The sequence below is a fragment of the Canis aureus genome, chromosome 2 (genome assembly GCF_053574225.1).
Source record: "Canis aureus isolate CA01 chromosome 2, VMU_Caureus_v.1.0, whole genome shotgun sequence".
Lineage (NCBI taxonomy): Eukaryota > Metazoa > Chordata > Mammalia > Carnivora > Canidae > Canis > Canis aureus.
In genome coordinates this window covers 91620474-91638449 of record NC_135612.1, presented here as the reverse complement: position 1 = coordinate 91638449, position 17976 = coordinate 91620474, and the positions used below count along the sequence as shown (strand labels likewise).

Here is a 17976-nt window from a genome sequence, read left to right as displayed (position 1 = left end):
CTAAGGTCACAGACCAGCAGGGCTCAACCCCGAGTGTCCTGGCTCCTGTTTCTGTTTCCCTCTCTTCCCCTGCCCGGTCCCCGCCCCCTGCAAACCACTGTGCTTTGGTGACTGGGCTGTCCCTGCAGAAGAGGCCACACGCAGTCCTGTTGCTCTGTTGAGCACAGCAGGGAAGGCGCATCCGGCCGCCCGCTGTCTGTGGGTTCAGGCCACGCTCATGTCACCCTCTTCTGCAGAAGCAAATACCCTGCTCTCTGCCCATGACCCCTGGTTCTCTTTCTGATCGTTTGTAAACACGACGAGGCAAGGATATGATTAATCACCAAACTTCAAACTCCAGTTTGGGGAATGTGATTAATTATCAACCTTCAAGCCTATTGCAGGCATAGGGTTGTGATACTATTTTATATTTGCTGGTTGGTTTGTTCTGGTTTTGTTGGCGTTTTAGGGACCCTCTTTCTTTTTAATGACAACAGATCCTTCTGCAAACAGCACTAAATGAACAAGATCAATTAAAATACAGGAGGGAAAAAAAAAAAACCCAAACCAACCCTTGCCCTTGGGAACGGAGCCTCTGACAACTGCATATAAACCCTCCTTAAGCTGAGCTTGCCGTGAGCTGGCTGGACAAAGTGACATTTGCACAGAAATGCCCTGCAGGCGAAGGAAACCAGAGTTGAAACTGAGCCACCATAAACATTGCGGCTCATAAACCTGAAAACAGGAAGGGTGACCTTTCCAAAGGCTAGAAATGCACTTTTCAGCCTCTAACATTCAGACAATTTTTGGTGTCAAAATCTCCTCGAGTTCCAAGTTACTGTTTTTATAAACGTGGCCAAGTCAAAGCCCACGGTAGCCGAAAGCTTGGGTCTTCACATGGAGCCGGCACGGGGCCCGGCTCTTCCCGGGAGGGGCCCGACTGGCCGGTGGGCGTCTCTGAAAGCCCTTTGCCACCATCGTTTCTGTTTACAGTTGACGTTAAAGTCAATCGGAGGAGGACGATCATCATATGGTCTCACTCATACGGGGAATATAAGAAATAGTGAAAAGGGATCATAGGGGAAAGGAGGGGAAGTGAGTGGGAAAAATTAGAGGGAGACAAACCATGAGAGACTCCTAACTCTGGGAAAGGAACAAGGGGTAGTGGAAGGGGAGGTGGGCGAGGGGTTGGGGTGACTGGGTGACGGGCACTGAGGGGGGCACGGGATGGGATGAGCACTGGGTGTTACACTATATGTTGGCAAATTTAATTAAATTAAAAAAATGTAAAGAAAAAAAAGAAGAATTGCAGACATGACTGTCCAACCCTCTTACCCTTTGCCGCCGTGTCCATCCCCAGCTAGGCCAACCTTCCTAACAATCCACTTTCCTCGAAAGATGCTAGAGCAGTAACGACTCAGGATTACTCAGTTCTCAGAAGATTTGGGTACAAACTTGGGGTTCAGGGAACCAGGAGGGTTTAGTGGAAGGACAAGGAGGCTTGGCGGCCTGCGTCCAGCTGCCTGATGGGCTCTCGCCAGAAAGGAGGCAGTAGCGGGCCCTGGGCCTCTGATTGCTCGGCTCCCTTTACCAGCCCTGTGGTCTCGGCTCCTGGCCCCCGTGTTCTGGGCTTTGCAACGGCTCACACCCGAAATCCCCCCTCCAAGGACTCTCCCAGGCTGCGGAGCTGCAGTGCCCACAGATGCACAAGGACACGGGCAGGGGACGGGTAGGGCCTCAGAGTCAACGTCAGTAGTCGAGGGTAGTTGACTTAGTAGTTTGTGTCGGTGCAAGGCCATGTAAGGCCGTGGAGCCCCCCTTGGCCCAAGCAGGGCAGGGGTGGGGGGGTGATTTGTGCTCCGGAGCTCTCCCTTGCAGAGGGCCCGGCTCCCCTCCCAGGGACTTCGCCCGTCCCTGCACCTTTACTGGTGCCCTCCTCCTCCCCCGACAAGTTCCCCGGGAGCATCGCCGTCATAAATCACCAGCACAAAAATCCTTACTCAACGTCTGCTTCCGAGTAAGGGTTATTCGGTTAATTCTGAAAAATAAGATTAGGGCCAGCGGACAACGGTTAGAAGACTTGGCCTCAACACAAGAAAAGACTTTTTACAAATTGCATATCTCACATGTGATTTCTGAGAAACTACCCAGAAATATTTAACCAGGGGCTGGATGAGTAATTTCTGGTGCCTTGGAGGAGTTCGTGTCCCGGGTATGAGGCCTCCGCTCTCTCTCTGGATCGAGCCGGGAGTGCAGGCGAGCGGGCTGTGCGGTGGGGCAGCTGCGACAGGTGAGGGACGTTACATTAAACTGGCTCCAAGGTAACACCTGTGGGAGAACCGCACCTTACAGGAATGTGAGAGACCGATTAATGCAGAAAACATTTGTTATTCCAAAAGGGAGAGAGCAGGCTGGTGACTGGGGACTGGTACACACAGGGGATGACACACAGAGGCGGTTCGGGCCTCGCCGTGGCCGAGCGGAGTTTCTATCGACCTGGTCAGTGATGTTTGCAACCCTTTGGCTTTCCTCGGATGGCCTCCACCTTCGAGGGTGGGACACCCCCCCCCCCACACCCCGACACGACAAGATCAGTAACTGCTCCGACACCACCTCCCCCCCCTGCACAGCCTTCGGTGGCTCCCCTCTACCCAGAGCTTAGAACCTCCATTTCGCGGCTGGGCAGGTGCAGGTTCTCACACAGGCCTGGGGACAGGTTTGATGGTGGCGGAGACCGTTTTTGTCTTGTCTGCGTCCCGAGAGAGAGGAAGGGGCCTCATACGGGGCCGAGTTCAACCGGTACGAGGGAGCGTCACGTTCGGAGAGGGTGGTGGGCGGGTTAGAGACTAACAGGAAAGAGAAAAGCAAAACAATCATGAGAAGCCAAGTTTTGGGGGAAAATCCCCCAACAAATCCTCAAGTTAAAAAGTTGAAAAAGAAGGAATACTAGGATTGCCCTGAGGGGAACTAATAAAGGTGGGCATGAAATACTTCTCAGAGCAGAGCTGAGAAAATTTCCGCCAAATGGCACCTTCCCAGAAGTACCGGGTGGTTGGGAACTTTGATATTCCCACTTCCTGGCCTCAATCTGACTACGTAAAATCGAGATTCGTTTGTAATCACTTTGTACTACCCTCGTTTCTCCGGGTTCCTCCAAGTCCTTTACTCATTGATTTTACTCATGTAACCGTCCTCATCTCAGCCAAACCAAATTCTACTCATCCCTAAGGGCCAGCATTGGGCTCCTCACTGCAGGATTTTTCAGTCATTCCAGACTCTTAATATCTGTTGAAACCAAACCACAGTTCTCATACCATTTATTTGACCCGTATCGTGAAATGCTTTCAGGGATTTTCTCATTCTTTCTTTTTTTTTTTAATTTTTTTTCATTTATTTATGATAGTCACAGAGAGAGAGAGAGAGAGAGGCAGAGACATAGGCAGAGGGAGAAGCAGGCTCCATGCACCGGGAGCCCGACGTGGGATTCGATCCCGGGTCTCCAGGATCGCGCCCTGGGCCAAAGGCAGGCGCTAAACGGCTGCGCCACCCAGGGATCCCTCATTCTTTCCTATATGGCAGCTTGCATATCGGGTTCGCATGTATTTATCTCTTGCGTGCTACGTGAAGTTGCTTAGGCCTTGACCTCCCAAGTGGATCTCAATCCAGGGAGCCACCCACCATCTATGCAAATCACATCCATTTGGGTTAAAAGATTTTCACCTAAGAAAATAAACGCTCTGTGTTGAGGGTTTAGGAAAGATTCCTGGCGACTGGTGTGTGTCAGGGAGCCTTGATGGCAGCTGGGGAGAAGAACCCAGCATTTGGAGGGCGTAACAGACTCAGAACCTTCAGGGTGAGCATGTAGCCTCCGCAGAAGAAAAACCCATGGTAACAGCAATAATCGGTAATAATAATTAGCACCGTGCTAAAGGCTTTACTTAGGTGATATCACTTAATCCTTCAACAATAAATTTCATTTTGTTGGTAGGTATTATAATTCTCATCCTAAAGATGAGGAGGTTGAGGCTTAAAAATGATCATTAATTCACCCAAAGTCATGTACGCTGTTGAGTAGTGGAGACTAGATTCCAAGAGTGTTTTAAGTGTGTTATATACACTGTTCCAATAGCAAGATTATGTGTGACATTTACAGTTTCGAAGGAATGTGAAAATTTGTCTCTTGCGGGTTAGCTGCTCTGTCAAAGATTTGGGAGCTGTAAGACCCTAATGGAGCAGAGACGACAACTTATGATGTAAATGCTCAGTTTTGTTTCTTATTTTCACCTCCTGTTCAGGCCCTTTGTATTCCCTCCCAGCACCCACATGTAAGGCATTTCTTTGGAGCATCATTTAGTGCTCGTCCAATGGCTTCTGCGATTCCGAGGAGCCCCTTGGGGTAGTGGAGGGGACCACGGGGACAGACGTCCGGTCCTTGCTTCTACTACCTAGAGTTGCAGGCTCCTGAGACTGGAGGTCAGGGGGACTCTGGCTTTATCTGAGTTGCTTAATTATGTGAAAACACAGAACTATACCAAATGATACACGGCTGATCATTAATTAGAGGTTTGAGAAATATAAACATTTATTACATTATCCTCCATACTTTTCTCCATTTTTACTTCATACAATGATATATGTTTTTGATTAAATTTGTTAGAAAGTTTCTATTTTCCTTTGAATTTTATGAACAGAAAAAAAAAAACAAAAACAAAGCTAAAGCCAAACAAAACTATGATGTTTTTGCCCCACCATCATGCTATTTTAAGACTAGTAAAATACAGAGGACATAATTTCAGAATTAAGATGAATCATTTAGTTCCTGAAAACCTCATTTTATCCTCTTTATTGTCTATTTCTTTTCCTTGGTGTGGTGAGAACTTTGTCACGGCCTTTACCCAGCTGCGTACTGGCGCTTGGGACATGTTGAAATGGACAATGTTAAGCTCACTTGTGCCCTCCTGTTGTGTCTCTGAAACATCTGGGGTCTTTATATACAGACAAAGCGGAGGAGAATTTAAGGCACTTGACTGCCTCAAGACAAGTTTCACTATACTTTTGACCTGGATTCTGTTTTGGGTTCACATGAAATTATTTATCCATTGACCCCCATCAAGCTTTCTGCCTTCGCTCCCTCCCTCCTCTCAAGTTTGGTGCATCAATCACATATGAAAAAGTCTACGGGGATCCCTGGGTGGCGCAGCGGTTTGGCGCCTGCCTTTGGCCCAGGGCGCGATCCTGGAGACCCGAGATCGAATCCCACATTGGGCTCCCGGTGCTGCTTCTCCCTCTGCCTATGTCTCTGCCTCTCTCTCTCTCTCTGTGTGACTATCATAAATAAATAAAAATTAAAAAAAAAAGAAAAAGTCTACATACAAATATAAATGACACAACCAGATCGCGTAGAAATGCACGGTGAATCCACAGACCCAGCGTCTGGATATTTGTCGAAGGAAGAATAACGTTACAGTCAGCAACTCTCGCACCGTGGCATCGACTGGCATCTCCCACACCATGAAGTGTTTAGCTCATTAACTCTCTGCAAAATTGTGTCTCCCAGCCATAACCTGGTCTTTCTGATTGTTCTCAGAAGCAAACTGTGTCCAGGGTAGCAGGTTTTGCTCAGCTGGGGATGCTCTGTCGTGAGCTTTTCCCCTTGCTGTCCATCACAGCTTGGGTTTGGCAATTATTAGGAGTCGTGGCATGAAGCGGTGACTCCCTGTAGTTCATTGAGAGAGTGGGGCTTTGTAATGGGGGGACAAAGCCGGGGATCCGACGGTGGCTCTGAAATCTGTGGAGCTTTATTGTTGTGAGTTCGTGGTGTCAAGTTTGGTTCTGTTGCCATGGTGTTTGGCTACTTGGATTGTTTGTTTTAGCTTTTGTAAATGTGCCCAGATATGGGATGTGCATTCAGTCCCCTGAAAGGAGGCTGAGGAAGTACGGTGAAAGAGGAAATAATTACACTCTGGTTTGGGAGTGAGTCAGAATCCCAAGGTATTATTTATTACTTGGGTTCATATAAATGCACTCCTCAGCTTCCTTTTCAGAAATGAATTTCTGCTTTCATTTCGTGGTAATCAATATTTGCAGCCCTGATCCCTGCAATCAAACATGGAACTCAGATTAACATTCAAACTAACAATATTTAAACAGGAAATTTGAACTTGATATGAGGATTACAGTCTTTACCCTTCAAACAAGACAAGGTTTACATAATCAGCCTTCATAATATCTTTTGCCAGTGCCTGACATTTTCCCCGGGTTTTGGCCTTTCCACTTTCAATGTGATGTTCTGAACGAAAATTATTACCTACTAAACAATTTTTTTCCCCATTTCTTCATCTAAAACTTGCACAAGATGACCTGCTCCTTAGTTTTCTAACCAGAGATTCAATGGCTGTCTCTACGTGGATCCAGGAAAATAAGTGGAGCTTCCCTGCACCAAATGTGAGTCCTAATTGTTTAAAATCCCACGTGCAATACTTCAGAATCCTGAAGCTTTCCCAAAGAGCAAATTTCAACAAACGAGGTGAACCAACGTAAGGGGCCTGGTATAGATTGCCAGTGTGGATCTTCATTTATTTATTCATTTATGCATGCATTGTTCTTTCATTCTTGCCTTCATACATTTCATAATGCATATATTCACCTGTTTAGTCACAAGTTAATTGTCATGCATTCAACAGGATTCACTGTATGAGGTACCAGGCAAAAGGGGTAGAGTGGGGAATTAGAGATAAATAAGATTTACCTTAAAGGGGGACACAGAGCAAATGGAGAAAAGACGTGAGCCCACCTAGTAACAGCAGGCTGCATTACAGTCCTGAACGGAGATAGTTTTGAAGCATTACAGCTCTGAAAAATAGGGGTTTATTTTAACTGGTGAAGACAGCTGGAAAAGACCTTATGGAGGGCATGGATCTCCATCTGGAACCTAAAGATTGTTCATTCATTCATTCATTCATTTTTGAGGGAGAGGAGGAGTGGAGGGAGAGGGAGAGGGAAAGAATCTTAAGTGGGCTTCATGCCCAGTGTGGAGTCCAACTCGGGGCTTGATCTCATGACCCTAAGATCATGATCTGAGCTGAGATCAAGAGTCAGACGCTTAATGGACTGAGCCCCCCAGGTGAGCCTGGAACTTACAGATAATCTGGTTTTGTCTGGGAGATAAATAAATTGTAGGGAATTTCGGGCAGAGGGAACTGGGCAAAGGTAATGATTTCTAATAAAAAAAAAATGATTGAGTTTAGAAATTTTCCAAGTTGAGATTCACTCATGTACCTTTTAGCTTTTATCTAAATGATGCCCAACAACTGGCTAGACTGAACATTTTCCATGATCAGATGATTTCCTTGGCACATCATAGACAGAGCCACAGGGGAGCTAAGTGATCTACCATGTTCTACTCTGTAAATCTTGGAGTCTCAGGGGGAACTGAAATCTGTCTTCTGACTTGTCTTTGCCTACTACCCAGCATTCTCATTCTTTTTCCAGTGAATAACAAACAGACCCTGCAAGTTTGGGTTGCAGTAGACTGGAATCCACACTAAAAGTTTGCTTTAATGTAACACGTTGCTTTAAACGTCTAACACTTGCTTTGGTTCACAAATCAATTAAATATTGATGACTCCTAACACCATATCCCAGACGCTCTTCTGAGTCCTTCCTGCACATCCTCAACTGCTTCCTAGACACCTCCCCAGAAATGTGCCACAGAAGCCACAAATTTCCAAGCTAAACAGTGCATCTGCTCTCTTTACTGGCTCCCTCTATTTTCTACCTTAAAGTCATCGCCGATAAAACACGGAGGGAGCATCGGAGTTACCACCGTTGTCCTCTTCTCCTTTGACCACTCTCTGTGGCCATCTAACCTGTGTCTTACCAATTGTAGTCACACCCAATTCTGTGGCCTCCAGTTTCACCCCACTCTAATCCACTAGTGTTTAAGAAAAGTTGCTCTTCTCATTCCTGTCGAGGTTCTCAGAACGCTTCTTTCTTATTTTGCCACAATCTCTAAATCCTTGAATACGGACATTTTGAGCCACCAATCAAATAAATTGCTGTTCTCCCAAAACACCATGTCTTTTTTTTTTTTTTTCTTTTCTCCTGGGAAACAGACCTGAAGCAGATCCTGTGTGATTCCTGCTAAAACACTCTCAGAAAGATTTTTCTCAGCTACTTCTTTGTTTGACCAATATGGTGCCTGCACCACAGTGAGAACACGTGAAATAGCAACTGAGAGTTTGTTTATGAGCAATCATTTCTTGTTCATCTTGTGTCATCCTCTTCTTCTCAAATAATTAGTGCAATACTTGGTATAGTTTAGCTTGAATAATTGCCAAATCTATGGTAATCTTTCTGAATATTGCACGTTGACTTGAATGCAATAAGATGCCGCTGGATTTCTCAGGAATAACTTAATATTTGTGGAATTCGGACTCTATAGCATCTTCTAAATCAGGTGTTATTCTGGGAGTCAGTGTAAAGGTTCTTTGAGAGAGGGAGAGAAAACTACCCAACATTCAGTAGGACCAGTTCCAGAAGAGGTTATGTTTCTATACGGCTCCAACATTTGTGACATCTAGACTCTTATTTTTAGTACCTGCTCCAAAAATCGGAGCCAACCATTTTAATCTCTGTTGTCGGGGTGTCCTAGAGATGGTTGATACTGAAGATCTTTTTAAAATTGAATAACATCAGAAGCGTTGGATAGTATTGTTATTATTGATGCTGAGAGTTACCCTATCCTAAGTCTTTATCTAAAAGTTAGAAAAAACAAAACAAAACAAAACTTAGGCTGCAGTCATTAAAAAATTTTTAAAGCAATCCTCCGAATCAACTTGTGCTGTTTAATTATTTAATTCTGACTGTTTGAGAGCCTAATGATGGACCTAAGCCTTGCTGACTTTAATGAAGTCCAATTTCAAATCTCATTTTAAAAAGAATCAAGGGAAATTTCTGCTCCAGTCTTATTTGGCAAGACTTCTCCACCTCCATTTTTCTCTTTTGTTGAATGAGCATTATCAATTAGCTGTGAAGAAGTTCCTAGAAAAAAAAATTGTTATTAATTTAATGTACATTTATTAGTCACTTAGATAATGGGAAAGTTTGGATGCAGATTCAATTATCAAGTCCCCTTACATTTTCAACAGTATCTGAATCAAGAAGAATGGTCCATTAATTACCTGTATTGTCAAGAGAGTCACTCAGGAGACTTTGGAAGAAAAGGAGTATTCATTAGTAGAAACAGAAAATGGATGGAGCTTGAGTTCTTCATTTCTCGGTTTCATGCCAACTTTGAAAATGGCCTCGCTGCAACTCTTAGCAGTAGATTCCTGTAATTGCAGAGGACTTAATAATGTGTCTAGAACATCAGGATATGGCTTGCATTGTCACCCACAAATGCAACTTCTGGTTGTTGGATTTCTGCTGCAAGGTGCCTTTTCTTGTGCCAGAAAACCTTGTACATCTTCAAGTTACCTTCTGATCCAATTTCTTTGTAACTGGGCTCAGACTCAAGGTTAACAGGGAAAGAGAAAAAGTTGTCTGCCTTTGGCCTGCACTACACAGCTGTCACCTTTGGGTATCCAGAGCCTTCTATGCAGCCACCGGTGCTTACCTTGGCTCACAGTGAGTTTCCCGTGTTGACGAAGGATGACTTTTCCAGTATGTGGTGGTTTCTGGAATGATTTCCGGAATGCTGAAGTTCTTGAAATCACACAGCTCATGCCATATGATTGATTCTTGAAAATCATTCAACAAGATCAAAGTCTGGTTTACTACCAATCTTTAACTCATTATCAGTATTTACTGAGGAGTTGCAGGTTGTCAGGCAGCAGGACACAGTGAGTCCCGAGATGCCCCTCTCTCCAAGACACTTAAAATATAGGAGGCAGAGACAAATAAAAACACTGGTGCACAACCTCAGTTCTCTTTGGTGCTGGCTAGTTGTGTCATCCCATTTGTAGATGAAGAAATTGAAGAAGAGGCAACACGACTGTTTAAATACTAAGAAATGCTAGAATTTAAAATACGATGGTCTGATGATAGAGCCCAGGATCTTGCTAAGTCATGATCTTGTTCCAGTTATTGGCGTAAGATTGTTTTGAGTAATTGGAATAGGATTGTTTTGAGGAATAAATGAAATAACCCATTCAAAGTTGCATCGCACTTGTCATTCGCTAAATGCCCACCTAAATGTTAAATGCTAAATGTTCGTTGATGTTATTGTTATTTTAATTATTATCTCCCTATCGCTCATGTTGGAAGAGTGAAGTGGTCAAGCATGGTCTGTGCAATCAAATCCTGACTTGGATACTAAAAATGCCTGTGACCTTTGGCAGCATATTTAACTCCCTCAGACCTCAGTTTCCTGGAAAATGGAGATTATGGCGATAGCCCTCAGCAGCAGGGAACCTTCAAGGGAGTAAGCATCACTTGCTTTCCATCTAGCTCTTGGCTGTAACTCAGACCTCTGCCTACCATGGAGTAAGGGCTCAATAAATATTTGGCAAATGCATGAATATCTCCTAGAATTATTTTAAGGTCTAAATGAGTTAATCAATGTAAAGCGCTCAGGAAAATGCCTGGTATGAGATACGTGTTCAATTGATGTTAACCTGATTTTACTTGTATCACTGCCATTACAGTTGTTATTATCAAATGCCTCTTCCCTCATGAGGCCCTCACTGATTATCTCAACAGGACACGGTCTCTTTCTTCTCTGCACATTTACATGTATTTTCTTGGGCTTCCCTCACGACACAGCTTCCTTTCTGAGCTATAATTTTTCACATGTTTTACCTCCCGTAGGAGACTGGAAATTTTGTGACCACAGGCATTGCTAACACACCTTTGTGACTAGCACAACATGTTAGCAAATCTCTGCTCTGACAACTCCATCCTTTTCTTGCTTAATGAGGCTCCTGTATCTTTGTAGTAAGATTTTGTTTGTTTCTTTGTTTCCTAAGTCAGATACGCAAGGTCGGTCAGAGACAGAAAGCAAGTTAGGTCCGCAGTGTCATGGCTTCTCAGGGAAGACATTAGATGCTGCAAGAGCCAGGTTCCTCCCTTCTCAGATGCTGTCTTCCTCCTCCAGGTGCTACCTAGAGGTGTCGATGGGGGAGCACAGGGATGAATGGAAGATGAAATAAGCGTTCTTTCCATGACTATTAATGACATAGGATGACGTTGAAGTCTCTGAAAGTAGATGCTGTTTAAAGGGAGGATGGAAAACCAGAGCTCTCTCAAGTAACAGCTGTGTGTGGATAGAGCTTTAGAGCTACACACAGCATTTTCAGATGGTCTGTGGGTGGGTGGAGGATGTGAAGTGACACAAGAGAGGTAAAGTCCAGGTGAGAGATGCTCAGATATAGGAGAGAGCTCGTTCCCTTAGGATAGGGTTGCGTTTGAGGCTTTAAACAGTGCCCTGTTTATTGCATGTCATTTGGAAATTAATATCTTAGCAAGATAATTCCCAAAAGAATGGTTCCACCCAGTGGTAGGATGCTGTGGCGGAAAGCAAAACAAAACAAAGCATGTGTTTTGGAGCCAGACTGACAGAGATTCTAATCCAGGCTTTGCTGGATCATCTTGGAAAACTACACCTTTCGAGACCTAGCAGCATCTTTGGGGAGAGAGAATGTGGACGTGGTAGTGGTGTTATTAGGGTTTACCGTACCCTCCTGGGCCACAGAAGACCACACCTCTCAGCCCTTTTGGAGCCTGGTTAAGCCATAGGAATAATTGTGGACAGTTGGTTGTAAGCCTAAATGACACAGATCACTTCCAGCTCAGGCAGTGAAACACATGGCACAATTCTTCAATCCCTTTTTCCTCTAAGCAGCCAGAAAGGAGCCTTGTGTTGAGATGGAGCTAAAACACGAAAGCATCTTGGGCATTAAGCACTACATGGAGGACGGTGACTCCAGAAACGTGGCCTCTTAGTGTATCTATATTTTCTTGTTCACTAGCTCAACGAGATAGACAAACGACATAGCATAGCATACGGCACGTTGTAGGCCTTGAGTTAGCTCTCCTCCTTTGCGGGTTTCAGGGAGACGGTTTGGAGTAAGAGAAATGTAGGAACATTCGAGTCCACATAGATGTCCGATTATACAGCCCTTGTGTGAAAGGCTAACCCACCTCTGACACTATTACTTTTATTTGGCACGATGACTTCATATGCTGGAAAGTACCCGGTACAAAAGTGGTGCTTAATAAAACTTGGCTGAATAAAAGTGGCAGGGGGTCTGCGGCCATTTATTGGGTGTTCCGATGAAGGGCTATTGGGTGGGATATGTTGTTTGGATTCACCAGACTAGACATTTCCTTACATTTGCTTGGGGCTTTAAAGCTAGTGATTCAGTTTCAGAGCAGTTCCTTGGCAGTATCTCCTTTAATGAATGATGTTACATTAACTGTGTTCTCTTCCAAAACCTTCACGCTTCTCCAACAGGACAGGCTGCTACTCACCTCCAAGGTAGCATTCCTTGACATAGAATTGACTCGGACACTAAATGAGGCAGTAGCGTACACAGACTTGCTACTTTCAGTGTTATAGTGTGTGTCCTGCTCAAGGACTGTCTCTGCGGGTCAAGCCATGGCTCAAGGATGGATTCTCTAAGGAGGGGGCGCTTTTTTTTTTTTCTTGACATGGCTGCATCAGGGTTGCCTCTGATCTGTGGGAGGGGAGGATACTTTTGTTTGCCCAAAGCGAATTAGCATCAGCGTGGGGTACAAATATATGGACACATGGTTGCGGTAGCCAGCCTTCCAAAATGAATCCGGGGAATGTCTGTCTCCTGGTCATCATCCCTTGGTATAATCCCCTCCTCTGGAGCATGGCCTGGACCTAGTGACTTGCTTTAAATGCACGGAGTATGCCAAAGGTAATGGGCTGTTACTTTCGAGACTAGTTATAAGAGGCGATGGCTTTTGTTCTACCCCCACTCTCTTTCTGGCTGGTACTACCTTTCTTGACTTCTGACTTGTTCACTCCGGGGAAGCCAGCTTCCATATGGAGAGGTCAACGTGGCAAGAAACTGAAGGTGGTCTCTGACCAACTGCCAGTGTGGAACTGAGTTCCTGGTCCAAGAGTCCCCGAGAACCAAACCCTGCCAACAACCAATGAGAGAGCTTGGAAACATATATTCTTTCAGCGAGACTTGAGATAAATGAGTCCCTGTCTGACAATTGATTCCAGTCTTTTAAGGGACCCTGAGCTGGGTGAGCCAACGAGGCCGTGCCCAATCCCTGACATACAGCAGCTCTGAGGTGTGAACTGTTTATGCTTCGAGGTTTTGGAGTAATGTGTTATGCAGCAACGGGCAAGTGATGTACATCGTGTAATGCCTTTCTGCTGCTCATCTAGTCTTTCCTCTTCGAATGCTGCTTGGGTGACAGGCTCATCCCTATGTTTCGGCCCCAATGTCCAGCCCTTCGGACCAGCAGTGTGTGTTAGAGGCTCACCTTTGTGCATCAGCATGTGGGGCAACATCATTTATGGAATCACATAGAGTTAGACAAAGGTATTTCTCAAGCAGAGAAGCAGCCACACAGAGAGTAAGAGACGACTACATCAAGAGGCCAGGTGGGCAACTAGTGCACTCCGGGGGTTTCATACAAACAGTCATCCTTGGCCTGGCCGCCCACAGAATCCCTGGGCAACTACCTCGATGATCCATCAACACAGGCTCTCTCTCAGGGCTGAAGCAATTTAGATCTCTTTCTACTCAAAGCAAGTAAATGATAGAAGACCCATTGTTAACCCAAGGGCACATGTAGACTGGGTCCAACCACAAATCTGTAGGAAGTTTAAGTGGTTGGATATTTGCTTTGATGTCTAGATACCTTTCCTAGCAGCTGTAAGAAGAAGATCCTAGTCAGAATATCCTTTTGAGAAGCAGCAATCAGGAGTACAACCAGTGTCCCCACTTTTCTCGACAAGTCCTTGAGTGTCACTGTTGGTGGGTGGACCCTGGGATCCACTGATGGACTCAAGTCATTGTTCTCACACTGTAGGTACCAAATGACTCCAAGGACCACAGACGTAGAAACTAGACTGATTGAAACCTGGACGGAAATTCACGTAAACCTGTTCAGATGTCAGTCCTCAGTGGTACTTGGGTGCGCTCAGTTGGGAAATAGTTCAAGTCGATAAAAACATTGAATTAAAGGGATATGAACATCTAATTGACTGAGAGCTTACCACACGGAGAGGAAAGACCACAGGATTTGGGGCGGGCAGTTTGGGCTTTATGAACACGAAGTAATTAAATGGTTGGGGAGTACGTGGTACAATATCATGTGGTTGTGCATTCACTCAGGAACATGGTACGTGCAGCACTTTAAAAAATCAGCCCTGAAGCAAACCTTGTGATTTTTTTTTTATGACAATAAAGAGGAGATTTATTATTTCTATCCAGAGGTGATTTCATGCAGTAGAATTGTCAGAATAATAGACATTGGACTTAGGAGTGAAGTTTTAGGGACAAAATGTCTCAATCAAACCTGACCCTATATCTCATTGTGCAGCATTGGGAAAGTTTCTCTAACTTTGTCTCCGTTTCCTCATCTATCAGATAAATGTATCTACTAATAGCACCTAATTCAAGAGATTGAAGTATGGATTAGAACAGCTCGAGGGATATTGAGAGATGAGTTGAGGGGTTGTTCACACGGACCATGAAGCCAGACTAACAGAATTTGAAGGTGAGCTGCGCTACTTCTCAGATGTTTGCTCAGAAAGTAACTTTGCACATGATTGAATTTCTCTGTGCCTCGGTTTCTCACCTGTAAAATGGGGGTAATAATAATTGTACATATTAAATTAGGTGGTAGTGAGAATTGTTTATTAAAAAATACACGAACTAGGGGTGGTGGAAGGGGAGGAGAGAGGGGGTGGGGGTGAATGGGTGACAGGCACTGAGGGGGGCACTTGATGGGATGAGCACTGGGTGTTATTCTGTATGTTGGTAAATTGAACACCAATAAAAATAAATTTATTATTAATAAAAAAAATAAATTAAAAAAATGTATATATAAAGGGAGAATAGGAGTTGGGGACGCCAGAAAAGGAATACGGGTTGGGAGTTCCAGGAAGGCAGGGGGCATGTTGTAGCCTCAGTAGATGGAATGTTCAGGGTTGGCCTCATTAACATGAGGGCAAATGAGCAAAGACTTGAAAAAGACGAGGGGGTATCCGTGCAGTTATCCGGGAGCGTCTCCCAGGCAAAGGGCCCGGACAGACCAAAGCCCTTAGCCGGGAGCGTGCCCGGCATCCCGGACGCGCTACAGGAATCCCGTGTGGCTGGACTAGAGCGGAGCCACAGAGCGGAGTAGAAAATGGGATGAGAGCGCCAACGTGGGTTTTCCGGAATTGCGGATCCCCGGGGAACTTTTAGGATCTTTGGCCTAAAGTCTGAGTAAAATAGGCTGTTCTGTAAGATTATAAACGGAGAAGTGACATGATCTAATTCACGGTCAGGAGGTTAGTTCTGCTCCCGTGTGGAGAATAGGTGTAGAGAGACCAACACACGGGTGGGAAGGCCTTTGTGGCAGGCGCTCTGTTCGGTGTGTTCTTCTGCGTTTCCCGGGATCCCTTTCAGCTGACTTTGCCATGTGCTGGGCTCTGTCCAATGCAGTCGCCACAGGTGATTATGTCACTTCCTCTGGAGGCCCCAAAATCCTAGAAATTGTAGCGCCGTCAGAAGGAAGAGGCCTGGGGTTTCTATGGTACAGCTGGGGGGAGAGTATCTCCTGGGAGAACCACCAGGTCAGGGGCATCTGCTTTGAGCTTTTCATGAGCTAAACATCAACTTTCATCGTGTTAGGTCACTCGTATTTGGGGATTGTTTTTTAACAGCAGTTAAGCAAGTTGCTCAACGTAACCTGTTGTAAGGCCACTGCTAGCGACTCAGAAAGAAATGGTGGTGTCTCACGTCACTGTGGTAGCAGCGCAAGTGGCTGAGAAAATAGAGCCTTTTGGTTGGGATTTGGGGATTTAAAGAAAGAAGAGTATCGAAGTGTTTTGACTTCAAGTATTTTTACTTGAACAATTGCAAGGATGGAGCAACTAGGGTGGGGGATCATATGCAGAGCAGTTTGGGTGGGAGGTCAGGAATTTGTTGATTTATTTTCTGAGTTTGGCATAACTATTCGACCTCCAGGTGACATTGTGTATATGTGTGGAGCTCGAGAGAAAGGTCGCACAAACGGGTGCTGAGACTTTGAGTGCAATTTCATAGGATATGTAGAATTTTTTGGCGAGAATTGTTACTTTTGTGAGATTGAGACGTCCTCTCCATGGATATGATGTATATCTTCATTAGGGGTTCTCAGAAAAGTTTGACAAGTTTTTTTTTTTTTTTTTTTTTTTTGAGAGAGAGAGAACACATGCAAGTGAGGGGAAGGGCAGAGGGAGAGGAAGAGAATCTTAAGCAGATGCTTTGCTGAGCGAGAACCCCAACTCGGTGCTGGATCCCACGAGCCCAAGATCATGACCTGAGCCAAAATCAAGAGCCGACTGAGCCATCCAGATGCCTCTGCTTGACAAGTATTTTTGAGCAGTTTTGCACACCTCTGAACATGCACTCCTAGGTACTGAAAGGTTTCTCTCCTTGGTGTCATAATGATGTATTATTTACACAGAATAAAATTCATGCATCCTAAGTGTTCAACTTGAGAAGTTTTGACAGTTGTATAAACCTGTGCGCACCCCGAACAAGGTGCAGGTCGCTTTCACTACCTTAGACATCTTTTTTTATGACCTTTACAATAGAAATTTCACTTGCCACCAAGGTAAGTGCTTTGGGATTTCTATCATTAGTTTCGCCTGTTTGTAGACATCATGTAAATTGGGTTGTACAGTCTGTACTCTTTTGTGTCTGGCTCGTCTTCAACATGCTGTGTTGGGGGTTCTTCCACGTTCTTGCACAAGCAGCATTTCATTTGATTTTATGGCGTGCAATATTCTATGATTATATTACAGTGCATTTCGAGACATTTGGGCTGTTTCCAGTTTTTGCCTATTATGAGCAAATCTCTTAAGAATTCCTAAGAAAATTGCGCAGTCCTCTTTGTGGGGGTGGATGCCTTTCTTTCTCTGGGGTAAATACCTGGGGTGGAATTGCTAAGTCATAGGTAGATGTATAACTCTGTGAGAAATTGCCATATAGTTCTCCAAAGTAAAGGAATTCTTTTACGCTCCCACACCCTTACTGGTTTTCTTCCTTTGTGTATACTTGTCTTTTTTAAAACTTACATCTTGCATTTGTTTCTTGCAAATGGCATGTTAGCAATCAAAGTGATTTTTAATGTTGTTCTTGTGTCAGGGAAAAATTTCGAACTCTTATTAATAATGAGCTTGCACATAACTCTTCTTGGATTTTTCTGTGCCTGTTGGTTAATTCCTACCAGGTACAAACATGCCGTCGTGCTCAAACATTCTCACATAATCAATCTCTCTCCTCAAAGAGTTCATAATTTAATTTTGCATCTAGGGGGCAGAGTGTGATATTTCTCACTAAATATCCATATGTTCCTCCACATTTCCCATCCTCAATTTGGATGGTGTCAATGTCACTAATTCTAGCCAATTCTTAACTCTTTTGAGGCAGTTACAAATGAGTGGGGCATCTCTCTGGTCTTGATTCCCCCTACCCCAAGACCCTCCTCTGTTTCTTCTATGCATTTCTTTAGCTCAAAGCAAAGGATTCTGAATAAAAGAGTTGAAGGTAGAAGCAGCCTGGATCCCTTGATGGGTCCTTAGATAAGAGCATGACTATAGGGTCACCTGGTTCACACTGGATGGTGATTTAAGTGAGAAATATGGCTTTGTTAAGCTATGGAAATTTGGGAGTTTATTTGCACCTGAAGCTTAACTTATCGTGACTTTTACAAAAAGAAGTCAATCGCAAAAATAATTGGCGCTATCTTATGATTAAACTCGGGGTGCCAGGGAAACACAGAGCATACCTGACGCAGTCGTAGACGTTGAGA

General features: G+C 44.6%; 2 long non-coding RNA genes across 6 annotated transcripts in view; one reads left to right on the top strand and one right to left on the bottom strand.

Moving 5' to 3' along the window:
- Nucleotides 1-1940: 1940 nt before the first annotated feature.
- LOC144303320 (uncharacterized) lies at nt 1941-5798 on the bottom strand. The gene is made up of 3 exons (XR_013370392.1): nt 5353-5798; nt 2645-2825; nt 1941-2307 (listed from the first exon to the last, which is right to left on the bottom strand). It is a non-coding gene; the product is annotated as an uncharacterized LOC144303320 (long non-coding RNA).
- Nucleotides 2172-17976, top strand: part of LOC144303310 (uncharacterized) — a 61379-nt gene continuing 45574 nt past the window's right edge. For 3 of the 5 annotated variants that reach the window (XR_013370387.1, XR_013370363.1, XR_013370391.1), the window contains exons 1-3: nt 2172-2269; nt 14559-14688; nt 16359-16575. This is a non-coding gene — a long non-coding RNA (uncharacterized LOC144303310). Of the gene's footprint in view, nt 2270-5462; nt 6424-14558; nt 14689-16358; nt 16576-17976 lie in introns of those variants that run through there. The other 2 variants (XR_013370366.1, XR_013370377.1) reach the window with 2 other exon arrangements.